This window comes from Triticum aestivum, chromosome 7B (assembly GCF_018294505.1).
Source record: "Triticum aestivum cultivar Chinese Spring chromosome 7B, IWGSC CS RefSeq v2.1, whole genome shotgun sequence".
NCBI classification, from domain to species: Eukaryota; Viridiplantae; Streptophyta; class Magnoliopsida; order Poales; family Poaceae; genus Triticum; species Triticum aestivum.
The window spans coordinates 728,594,940-728,607,474 of record NC_057813.1 but is presented as its reverse complement, the minus strand read 5'-3'; positions in this window follow the sequence as shown (position 1 = coordinate 728,607,474).

Below are 12,535 nucleotides of genomic sequence, written 5' to 3'. Positions count from 1 at the left end.
GTGCTTGAGACCAAGAATGCCCGTCCCTACATATTATTGAGTCCGCTCCTAGCGTGCCTTTTCCAGTCAGTCTCCCCTCATACCGCGATTGAGGGAGAACAATCTTCTTAAGGCCAGGAATGAAGTGAACCTATGTTTGATGGCCCGTGGAGATGCTTCCTTCTGGCCTAGCACGGTTATGAACGTATTTATTTAAGACTCCCATGAACCTCTCAAAGGGGAACATATTGTGTAGAAATACAAGGCCTAGATTGGCAATCTCGTTAACTAGATGAACTAGGATGTGCGTTAGGATATTGAAGAAGGATGGTGGGAACACCAACTCGAAACTGACAAGACATTGCGCCAAATCATTCCTTAATTAACCTTGGTAGGATTGCTGGATCGATCAACTTCTGAGAGATTGCATTGAGGAATGCACATAGCTTCACAATGGCGAATCGAATGCTTTCCGGTAGAAGCCCTCAATGCAACCGGAAGCAGCTGCATCATAATCACGTGGCAGTCATGAGACTTTAGGTTCTGGAAATTTTTCCCTGCCATATTTATTATTCCCTTTATATTCAACGAGAACCCAAATGGGATCTTCATACTGAGCAGGCATTCGAAAAAGATTTCCTTCTCTTCTTTGGTAAGAGCGTAGCTGGCAGGACCTTCATACTGCTTTGGAGGCATGCCATCTTTTTCATGCACACGTTGCTGGTCCTCCCATGCCTCCGGTGTATCTTTTGTCTTCACATACACGCCCAAGAAGCCTAGCAGGTTCACGCAAAGATTCTTCGTCACATGCATCACGTCGATTGCAGAGCGTACCTCTAGGTTTTTCCAGTAGGATAGATCCCAAAATATAGATTTCTTCTTCCACATGGACGCGCGTCCCTTAGCGTCATTCGGAACAGATAGTCCGCTGGGACCCTTTCCAAATATTACTTGTAAATCATTGACCATAGCAAGTATGTGATCACCAGTACGGACCGCGGGCTTCTTCCTGTGATCTGCCTCGCCTTTGAAATGCTTGCCTTTCTTTCGACATTGATGGTTGGTCGAAAGAAATCAACGATGTCCCGGTTACACATTCTTCCCGCATTTGTCCAAATATATACTTTCGGTGTCATGTAAACAGTGTGTCCATGCGTGGTATCCCTTGTTTGTCTGTCCTGAAAGGTTACTGAGAGCAGGCCAATCATTGATGGTTACAAACAAGAGCGCATGTAGGTCAAATTCCTCCTGGTCGTGCTCATCCCACACACGTACACCTTTTCCATTCCACAGTTGTAAATGTTCTTCAACTAACGGCCTTAGGTACACATCAATGTCGTTGCCGGGTTGCTTATAGCCTTGGATGAGTATTGGCATCATAATAAACTTCCGCTTCATGCACAACCAAGGAGGAAGGTTATAGATACATAGAGTAACGGGACATGTGTTATGATTGCTGCTTTGCTCCCCGAAAGGATTAATGTCATCCGCGCTTAAATCAAACAATACATTCCTTGCATCACCTGCAATGTCCCCCCATGTTATCTCGATTTTTCTCCACTGCGACCCGTCAGCGGGTGCTCTCAACTTCCCGTCTTTCTTACTGTCCTCTTTGTGCCATTGCATCAACTTGGCATGCTCTTTGTTTCTGAACATACGTTTCAACCGTGGGATTATAGGAGCATAGCACATCACCTTGGTAGGAACCCTCTTCCTAGGGTGCTCGCCGTCAGCACCACCAGCGTCTGATCTTATACCGCAATGCACCGCATACCGGGCATGCATTCGAATCTTGGTACGCACCGTAGTAGAGGTTGCAGTCATTAGGGAATGCATGTATCTTCTGCACCTCCAATCCTAGAGGGCGTAGAACCTTCTTTGCTCCGTACGTACTTTCAAGCAATTCGTTATCCTTTGAAAGCTTCTTCTTGAGTATTTTCAGTAGCTTCTCAAACTCGTTGTCATATACACCATTGTCTGCCTTCCATTGCAGCAATTCTGGTGTGGTACCGAGCTTTGTGTTGCCATCTTCGCAATTTGGGTACAACCCTTTTTTGTGATCCTCTAACATGCGATCAAACTTCAACTTTTCCCTTTCACTTTGGCATTGTCTCTTTGCATCAACAATGACCCGGCGAAGATCATCATCGGGTACATCATCTGGTTCCTCTTGATCTTCAGCTTCCCCCGTTGCAGCATCACCGTATTCAGGGGGCGGATAGTTGTCATCATCCTCTTATTCTTCGTTGTCTTCCATCATAACCCCTCTTCCTCCGTGCTTGGTCCAAACATTATAGTGTGGCATGAAACCCTTCTCAAGAAGGTGGACGTGAAGGGTTTTCAGGTCAGAGTAAGACTTTGTATTCCCACATATAGGGCATGGACAACACATAAAACCATTCTGCTTGTTTGCCTCAACCACTTCGAGAAAATTCTGCACGCCCTTATTGTACTTGAAGGTGTGTCTATCACCATACATCCATTGTCGGTTCATCTGCGTGCATTATATATAATTAAGTGTGTCAAAAACCATTACAGAACATCATGAATAGAGAAGTGACCAAATTAATAGAAGTTCATCATCACATTAAAACCAAAGTAGAGTAGTGATAAAATGTTATTACTGAAAAAATAAATACATAAAGTTCATACATAGTTCTCATTGAACAACATATAGCTCTCTAGAGCATCTAATTAAACCATACGTTGAAACTATGTAAAACATTTCAATGCAACAACAAATGCGATCATAATCGCAACTAAAGTAACAATTGATCCAACGGCATAATGATACCAAGCCTCAGTATGAATTACATTTTTTTTCTAATCTTTCTAATCTTCAAGTGCATTGCATCCACCTTGATCTTTTGATCATGGACGACATCCGCAACATGCAACTCCAATTTAATATTCTCCTCCTCAATTCTTTTCAAAAAAAATCAAGTAGTTTTTTTTCTCTTAACTAAATTTAACCTCTTGACAATAGGATCGGTTGGAATTTTCGGTTCACATGCCTCCTAGATAAAAACATCTATGCTACGTTGGTCGGCATAATTGTCATAAACACTAAATGAAACAAATAGTTATAAAAGATAATATATACCACATCCGAATCATAGACAGGACGAGGGCCAACGGAGGCGGATACCAAAGCCATCGCACTATATAATAACAAACAATAATAAAAGTAAGAAAATTATACAAGTAAGATTTTTTTTTCTTGTAGAAAGAAGATAAGAACAAGAGGTTCACCACAACGGTGCCGGCGACGAGATCGGCACGGGTGATCGATGGCGGTGAGGACGGAGACGGGACAGGACGAATAGCCAAAGCTAGACAAATCTTGAGGAAAAATCTTGGACAAGGAGGTTCGATATGAGAAAGCTTAAGTGTGGCTCGGGCATTTCATCGAACACCTCATGTGCATAGGAGGTGAGCTAGCACCACAAACCTCTCCCATGGCCGGCCAAAAAAATTGAGCAGTGGCTCTGTTCGCGGCAAGGGCGGGGGTACATATAGGCCTCTCTTTAGTCCCGGTTTGTGGCTAAAACCGGGACTAAAGGACAACTTTTGGTGCCGGTTCCAGCCACCGGTCGAGACTAAAGGTGCTGGGCCAGGAGCGAGGCTCATTGGTCCTGGTTTGTGTCAGAAACCAGGACCAAAGGGGTCAGACGAACCAGGACCAATGGCCCCGAGGCCTGGCCGGCGCCCTGGCCTCATGAACCGTGACTGATGCACTCTTTGGTCCCTGTTCGTGGATGAACCGGGAGTAATGCCCTTATCCTGGCATCAACCAAAGCCCTGTTTTCTACTAGTGTAGGATGGAGTTGGGTGAGAATTTGTAGGGCGGTGTGCTCACCTGGATGGATGCGTGGTGGTGGCTACTCTTAGTCTGATGCAATCCTTCTCTAGTTAATGACGATTTAATTTGGATTAGTGAATTTTTGCATGATTGTGTCGGCTAAGGATGGAGAGCCGACTTGATAAAAAACTCTAGTAGCAGCCCTAGGCCAACTCCAGTTCATGCTGATCTGTTATTTGTCCGAAGAGCATCTACAGAGGTGGCGTTCATTCGGACATGATTGCGTAGGTCGCCTACACGTTTGAGCCGGATATGGGGACGCCCGGACGCAGCCGTCACGCCAAATTCGTTTAACATTGGGAAGATGTAAACAGAAGAAGGACATGGCATGATCGCCGAGTGTGGCGTTGCAAAGACCGAGCTCCATGGAGCTCGTTTTGCAAAAATAAAGTTTCAAGAAATTTCATTTTTTTTCCTACAAATACATCAACTAATTTGATTATTTGCATGCTACACGAGAAAGACAAATATACGACCCAAATACAACAAAGAAAAAGCCTATTTTCATCGGTGTATTTGTCTTTTTTGTGTACATTACATATGAAAGCCTATTTTCTACAATAGCTTGCCACAGAACTAGCTAAGGTTTTCGACGGTGTAAAAGTTCTCAAAAATCCTAAAAAAAATAGTGAACCAACACACCTATAATATAACATGATCCAACGGAGGGATTGAAAAAATATGACTGTATGTGTCCGGGACGAAAAGAACAAAATTTTCAATATATATTGATCTTGCAGTGAGTTGAAATGTTTGTTTTTTCGCTGAGGACACATACATGCATATTTTCACAATCACACCATATATATATATATATATATATATATATATATATATATATATATATATATATAGTGACACTATTCAAATCATGGGATTAGAATAACTATTTGGATCACAGTTGCCTATATAGGAGCGATCGGGTTGTTCCCGAACTCCCCAACCAGTACATCCCTGTAAAAAAACACCCCACGCCTGGTCAACCTACCCCTCCTCCCCCGACCCCACGATTCCCACCTTCCCCGCACCCGCCGCCGCCCCGCCCACAACCGGTGCCGCCGCTCTCGCCCCGCCCAACACCGACGCCGCCTCCTCCCCAACCACCGGTGCCTCCCCAGATCCACCCCCACCACAGGGCGGCCAACTCCCCTGCCAGGGATCTGCTGGGGACGGCGGCGGCCCGACCCCCTGCCGTGGCCAACCACCTCCCGCTCCGCCCTTCACTGTGGCGGCTACCGGCGGCCTTCCATTCACGATGGAGTTGCCCGACGCCTGGGTACGGCCGTCGCGTTTCCTCTTGCCTGGGTTCGGCCGCCGCGTTGCCCCGCGCCGGGGTATATCCACCGTGTCGCCCCGTGCCTAGGTCCGACCGCCGCGCTGTACCCACCCATCGATCCCAGCACACGAGCGTCGGCGTCCACCGGCAGCCCCCAGGCGCGTTGCCCAACGGCCCAGGGCCCCATCCCCCAACACCGTCCTTCCTAGCTAGCACACCTTGGACGTCTTCCTCTTCTGCCTAGAACTTCTCCAACCTCTTGCCTCGTTGTCTTGGCGTTCCTCTTGCTAGCCAGTCCGTCTTGTAGGTGAACCAGAAGGTGCAGGTGGGGAGCTACCCCGTGCAGAAACAGAGGAGGAAAAACGGTGAAAAAGGGTTGGCAGATTCAGTCGAGCAAGTTGAGGAAGAACAACTCTGTATTTGTTTGATGTATTTGTTAGCCTCCTTCCACTCGTTCTATCCTCGAACGACCCATTCGGGGATGCGTCGTCAGTAAGGACAACGACACTTCTTGCAGCAAAAAACTGCAGCGTTTCTTCAGTATATTTCCAAAAAATATTTGCGAGTGGTGTGCGTGCATGTAGCAGCACGGTGTGCATCCGTAGGTAGCATGATTGCTTCCTAGTGCTACTACTGTTGAGGCTTTTCCTTGGAGTGGAGCGGGAAATGTTAAATCATCCATTAGAAAAAGTTTCACGGATTCTCTCTTGAAAAAGTAATGTAGGAAATGTTAAATCTCTAGAATTCACATATAAAAAATAAAGGAAGTTCAATTACCAAACTTCATTCAGTGCACAATATATATATAAAACAAACAATAGGAAAGGGGGAAATACAGAAGTTCAATTACCAAACTTCATGAAAATAATAGAGAAGTTCAAATTTAAAAATTGGAGCAATTTGATATTATATTTGAAAACTCAGATTTTTCAGGTTACTAAGGAAAAAAAACGATAAGTTCAATTAGAAATAGCGAAGAAGTTCAACTAGAAAAGGCATGGCAGTTTGATATTTATTTAAATCAGATTTTTCCAATTACTAAAGAATAAAACCAAAAAGGTCAATTGAGAATAACGAAGAAGTTCAATGTTTCTAAGAAAACTCCAATTTTCACATTTCAAATAAATACACAAAGAAGTTCGAATAAAAAAGTTAGAGAGGTTCGATGTCTACAAAAAACACAGACATTTTCCGGTACGAAAGCGAAATATAGAGAAGTTCAAAATAATAATAGCCAGAAGTTCACGTACTACACGGTGTGCGTTTTATATGAAAAGAAAGAATGAAAGGCAAAGCCTAAAAGTTTCCGGCTAGAAGTTCAAGTACTCGGCCCGAGAAGTTGAAAAATTCTTGTGAGAGAGGTTGAACAAAAATACGTGACATAAGTTAAAGGTGAAATCAGCGGGAAGTTCAACTACTACACGGAATGTGTTTCACGTAAGAATATATGAATAGAAAACAAAGAGCTTAAAATGTTTGTTGCAAGAAGTTCATGTGCTCCTCCCGGTGAAGTTCAAGATCTGTAGTGTGAGATGTCCGACCATCAGTTACATGTAAAAAACAGGCAAAAAACGACGTTGTTTTACGCATTCAAAAATATATTTTGAACCGTTGCGAGTATGAAAAAATGATCAACACAAAAAGTTGCGTGTTTACAACAGTTTTCCATCGGCATATCACTTGCTTAATTCCGATGTGTGAATGAAGACCTACGAGCAAAAAAAGCACGTGAAAAACAGAGTGAAGTTCAAGCAGAACTACCACAGAAGTTCAAGTACTTCACATGACGCATTTTCGACGAATCTGTTCCGCGATAAAGGCAGAACGAGTGATCTCGTCATTTTTGAAATTACTTAAAAATGGCTGAGAATCAAAGAAAAACCATCAACATGAAAAAGTTTCGCATTTTTCGTAGCTTTTGAACGATATATTATTCGCCCCGTTTCGGTCACGTTTGTAGAAATTACAGCGAAAATAGGTTTTTAGCCATTTTCAAAATCAATGTAAAACCGTAATGAGTTTGGAGAAACAATATATACCAAAAAGTTTCGCAATTGTTCAGGCTTTCCAATGCCATACCATTTGCTACGTTCGGACGTATCATTAAAAAAATATATCAAAAATACAAACTTGATAGAACTTGTACCGTTTTCTAAATTACTCTTAAACTATTCAAAATTAGAAAAAACTTTCAACATGAGAAAAAAGCACATTTCATAAGTTTTCCAATGCCATATCATTTGTCTCAATTGGATTAGGCATTTAGAAATGGTAACAAAAATACGAACTCGGTTGTTCGGTTTGCAAAATTTTGCGATTTTCCACATTGCTCTTTAACCATAGGGAATTAGAAAAAACTTTCAGCATGTGGAAGGAGCGGTTTTACAACAGCTTTCCAATGCCATATTATTTTCCTCATTCCGATAAACGGTTTAGAAATGCGATCGAAAATACGATCCACGTTTTTTGTATGAAGAAAAAACGGTTTTCAAAACTGCTCTTAAACCACTTACATTTTGCCAAAACTTGAAGTTGGGTCATGATACTGGTGTCCATAGCTTTCCAACGGTAGATCGCAAGCCCCATTTGGGCAATGTTGACGGAAGTTAGACCTAGCACTAGGGGAAGCTCAGGTCGAACAAATCAGGCAGTAAACTTGCAAAAAACGCAATTTCGTCACGAACCGAGAGAAAAATCCGAAGGTCGGGTTCGTACAGAGGGAAGTTCAGGCGTGTGTACAAACAAAAATGCGTCATAGAAGTTCAACGGGAAAATAGCATGAAGTTCAACTACTACGCTGAATGAATTTCAGATGAAAAACTTTTAAAATCGTTGCGAGTATGAAAAAATGATCAACACGGGAAAGTTGCGTGTTTATAGCAGCTTTCCATCGGTATATCACTTGCTCAATTCTGATGAGTGGATGGAGAGCTGGGAGCCGTGCATAGAGATATACGAGAAAACAAAAGCACGTGAAAAACAGAGTGAAGTTCGAGTACACGTGCCGAGAAGTTCAGGTTCTTCACGCGGTGCATTTTTGGCGAATCTGTTTCGCGATAAATGCAGAACGAATGATCTCGCCGTTTTTTAAATTACTTGAAAACGCCTAGGAATCATAGAAAACCATCAACATGAAAAAGTTTCGCATTTTCCGTAGCTTTTCAGCGGTATATTATTTCGCCCATTCCGATAAAGTATGTAGAAATTATGCCAAAAATACATTTTTATTCATTTTCCAATTTGACTTAAAATTGTAGGAGAAATAATATATACAAAAACGTTTCGCATTTGCTCAGGCTTTCCAACGCCGTCTCATTTGTTGCATTCGGACGTACGGTTAAAAATTAGCTCGAAAATACGAACTCGGTGGAACTTCTACCGTTTTCTAAATTACTTTTAAACTGTTCCAAATTAGAAAAAACATTTAACATGAAAAAGTAGCGAATTTTCATAAGCTTTCCAACGCCATATTATATGCCTCAATTGGATTAGCAGTTTAGAAATGACGTTGAAAATACGAACTCGGCTGTTCGGTTTGCGAAATTTTACGATTTTTAAAATTACTCTTTATCCATAGATAATTATAGAAAACTTTCAACATGTGGAAATAACGGTTTTGCAGCAGCTTTCAAACGCCATATTATATGCCTCATTCCGATAAACGGTTTAGAAATGCGATCGAATATACGATTCACATTTTTAGTGTGAAGAAAAAACGGTTTTGAAAACTGCACTTAAACCGCTTAAATTTTGCCAAAAATTTAAGTTGGGTCATGATACTGGTGTCCATAGCTTTCCAACAGTATATCGCAAGCCCAATTTGAGCAATGTTTGCGGAAGTTCAACCTAGTACTCGGGGAAGGTCAGGCGTGTTACTCAGGAAGTTCATGTTGTGATCAGAATATTATTCTGATCCCGTGATCAGAATAGTGTTTATATATATATATATATACACGGCAGCGCTAATGTGTGCGTGAGCGTAGAGGGCTAATTCTACGCTCTGGCCAGAAAAGCGCACCGAACCAACGAACCAACATGTGTGCGGCTGGTGTGTTTGGTCCCCACTTGATTGTAAACTCCTAAGTAATAAGTAGTAAAACATGTTAACTGTTTTACTACACATGCCTGGACGCCTGGTCACGCACTATATGGTAACACCCCATGTAACATCTAGTAATACAAGTTATGCTCTTTACTACGCATTCATGCAAGAACAATCGACGATGACCATAGTAGCCTTAGTAACATCTTTACTGCAGATGCATCTTTTTTATTACACACGCCTTGTCAATAGTTCATCGTAACAACCCATGCAACATCTAGTAAAACATGGTAACCTCTTTACTACACGTTCCTGGGAATGTAATTGGTAGTAGAAAATGTAGTAAAATTACTAACCTCTTTACTATCGATGCATGGACATGAATTATTAGTAAAGACTCGGGTGAAATGTAGGAAATACGTGACATCTCTAGTAAATTAGATTTAAAATCGATCATAAAATTAAGTAAGTCGTGTGAAAAAAAAATTATGATCATGATCTAGTTATACAAAATATAGTTATTATGGGTAGATTTTACCGCATGCTATAGCGATAGTAAAAGAATGCTACATATAGTAATTTGCCAGTATGTTTTACCAGTTGAAGGGACTTGTGTGTCAGAATAGTAATGCCATGGTCATATGTGGTAATGTATAAAAAAATTACTATTAGGTGGGAAGCGGTGTGTTGGTACGGGATGACCCACGAGTGTAGAAGATCTATCGTAGTCCTTTCGATAAGTAAGAGTGTCTAACCCAACGAGGAGCAGAAGGAAATGACAAGTGGTTTTCAATAAGGTATTCTCTGCAAGCACTGAAATTGTAGGTAACATATAGTTTTGTGATAAGATAGTTTGTAACGGGTAACAAGCAATGAAAGTAAATAAAGTGCAGCAAGGTGGCCCAATCCTTTTTGTAGCAAAGGACAAGCCTGGAAAAATTCTTATATAGAGAAAAGCGCTCCCGAGGACACATAGGAATTATCGTCAAGCTAGTTTTCATCACGCTCATATGATTTGTGTTCGTTACTTTGATAATTTGATATGTGGGTGGACCGGTGCTTGGGTACTGCCCTTTCTTGGAAAAGCTTCCCACTTATGATTAACCCCTATTTAAAGCATCCGCAACTACAAAAAAAAGTATTAAGGTAAACCTAACCATAGCATGAAATAAGTGGATCCAAATCAGCCACTTACGAAGCAACTTATAAACTAGGGTTTAAGCTTCTGTCACTCTAGCAGCCCATCATCTACTTATTACTTCCCAATGCCTTCCTCTAGGCCCAAATAATGGTGAAGTGTCATATAGTCGATGTTCACATAACACCACTAGAGGAGAGACAACATACATCTCATCAAAATATTGAATGAATACCAAATTCACATGACTACTAATAGCAAGACTTCTCCCATGTCCTCAGGAACAAACGTAAGTACTCACAAAGCATATTCATGTTCATAATCAGGGAGGTATTAATATGCATTAAGGATCTGAACATATGATCTTCCACCAAATAAACCAACTAGCATCAACTACAAGGAGTAAGCAACACTAAAGCAACCCACAGGTACCAATCTGAGGTTTTGGTACAAAGATTGGATACACGAGATGAACTAGGGTTTGAGAGGAGATGTTGATGGAGATTGACCCCCTCCCAATGAGAGGATCATTGGTGATGACGATGGTGATGATTTCCCCCTCCCGGAGGAAAGTTTCCCTGGCAGAACAGCTCTGCCGGAGCCCTAGATTGGTTCCGCCTCGTGGCGGTGGAGTTTCGTCCCGTAAGCTTGCTTATGATTTTTTCTAGGGTAAAAGACTTCATATAACATAAGATGGGCAACGGAGGGCTGCCAGGTGGCCCACGAGGCAGGGGGCGCACCCAGGGGGTAGGGCGCGCCCCCACCCTTGTGGACGATGGGTGGCCCCCCTCTGGTATTTCTTCTGCTCAATATTTATTATTAATTCCAAAAATGAGTTTCGTGGAGTTTCAGGACTTTTGGAGCTGTGCAGAATAGGTCTCCAATATTTGCTCCTTTTCCAGCCCATAATCCCAGCTGCTGGCATTCTCCATCTTCATGTAAATCTTGTAAATTAAGAGAGAATAGCCATAAGTATTGTAACATAATGTGTAATAACAACCCATAATGCAATAAATATTGATATAAAAGCATGATGCAAAATGGACGTATCAACTCCCCCAAGCTTAGACCTCGCTTGTCCTCAAGCGGAAGCCGATATCGAAAAATATTTCCACATGTTTAGAGATAGAGGTGTCGATAAAAATAAATACGGACTTGACGGCATCATGATCATTTTTATAACAACAACATATATATATATATATATATATATTGTCATATGATTTCTTATGCTCAAGTAACAATATATTCAGAATGTCAAGTATGAATCAGAAACTTCATTGGGAACTAACAAACTATAATCTCAGTCATTGCAGCAATTGCAATTTATCATAACATCGGAAAGAGTCAATATAAGAGCTTTTCAGCAAGTCCACATACTCAACTATCATTTAGTCTTTCACAATTGCTAACACTCACGCAATACTTATGGTTAGGGAGTTTTAATCGGACACAGAGAAAGATAGGGGCTTATAGTGTTGCCTCCCAACGTTTTACTTCAAGGGTAATGTCAATAATAATAGTTCACGCTAACATCCAATTGGATATATATATATATATATATATATATATATATATATATATATATATATATATATCAGGATCTTTCCAACAGGAGGTGCTTGCCAAAGGATAAAATATAAAAAGGAAAGGTGAAGATCACCTTGACTCTTGCATAGAGTAAAAGACATAAAGTAAAAGATAGGCCCTTTGCAGAGGGAAGCAGAGGTTATCATGTGCTTTTAGGGTTGGATGCAAGAAATCTTAATGCAAAAGAACGTCACTTTATATTGCCACTTGTGATATGAACCTTTATTATGCAGTCCGTCGCTTTTATTACTTCCATATCACAAGATAGTATAAGGCTTATTTTCTCCACACTAATAAGTCATACATATTTAGAGAGAAATTTTTATTGCTTGCAACATGACAACTTACTTGAAGGATCTTACTCAATCCATAGGTAGGTATGGTGGACTCTCATAGCAAAAACTAGGTTTAAGGATGTTTGGAAGCAGAAGTAGTATTTCTACTTGGTCCAAGGAATTTGGCAAGCATGAGGGGGAAAGGCAAACTCAACATGTTGGACGATCAATGACAATATACTTTAACTAAGATGCGAGAAAACATAACCCATTACATTGTCTTCCTTGTCCAACATCAACTCTTTAGCATGTCATACTTTAATGAGTGCTCACAATCATAAAAGATGTCCAAGATAGTATATTTATATGTGAA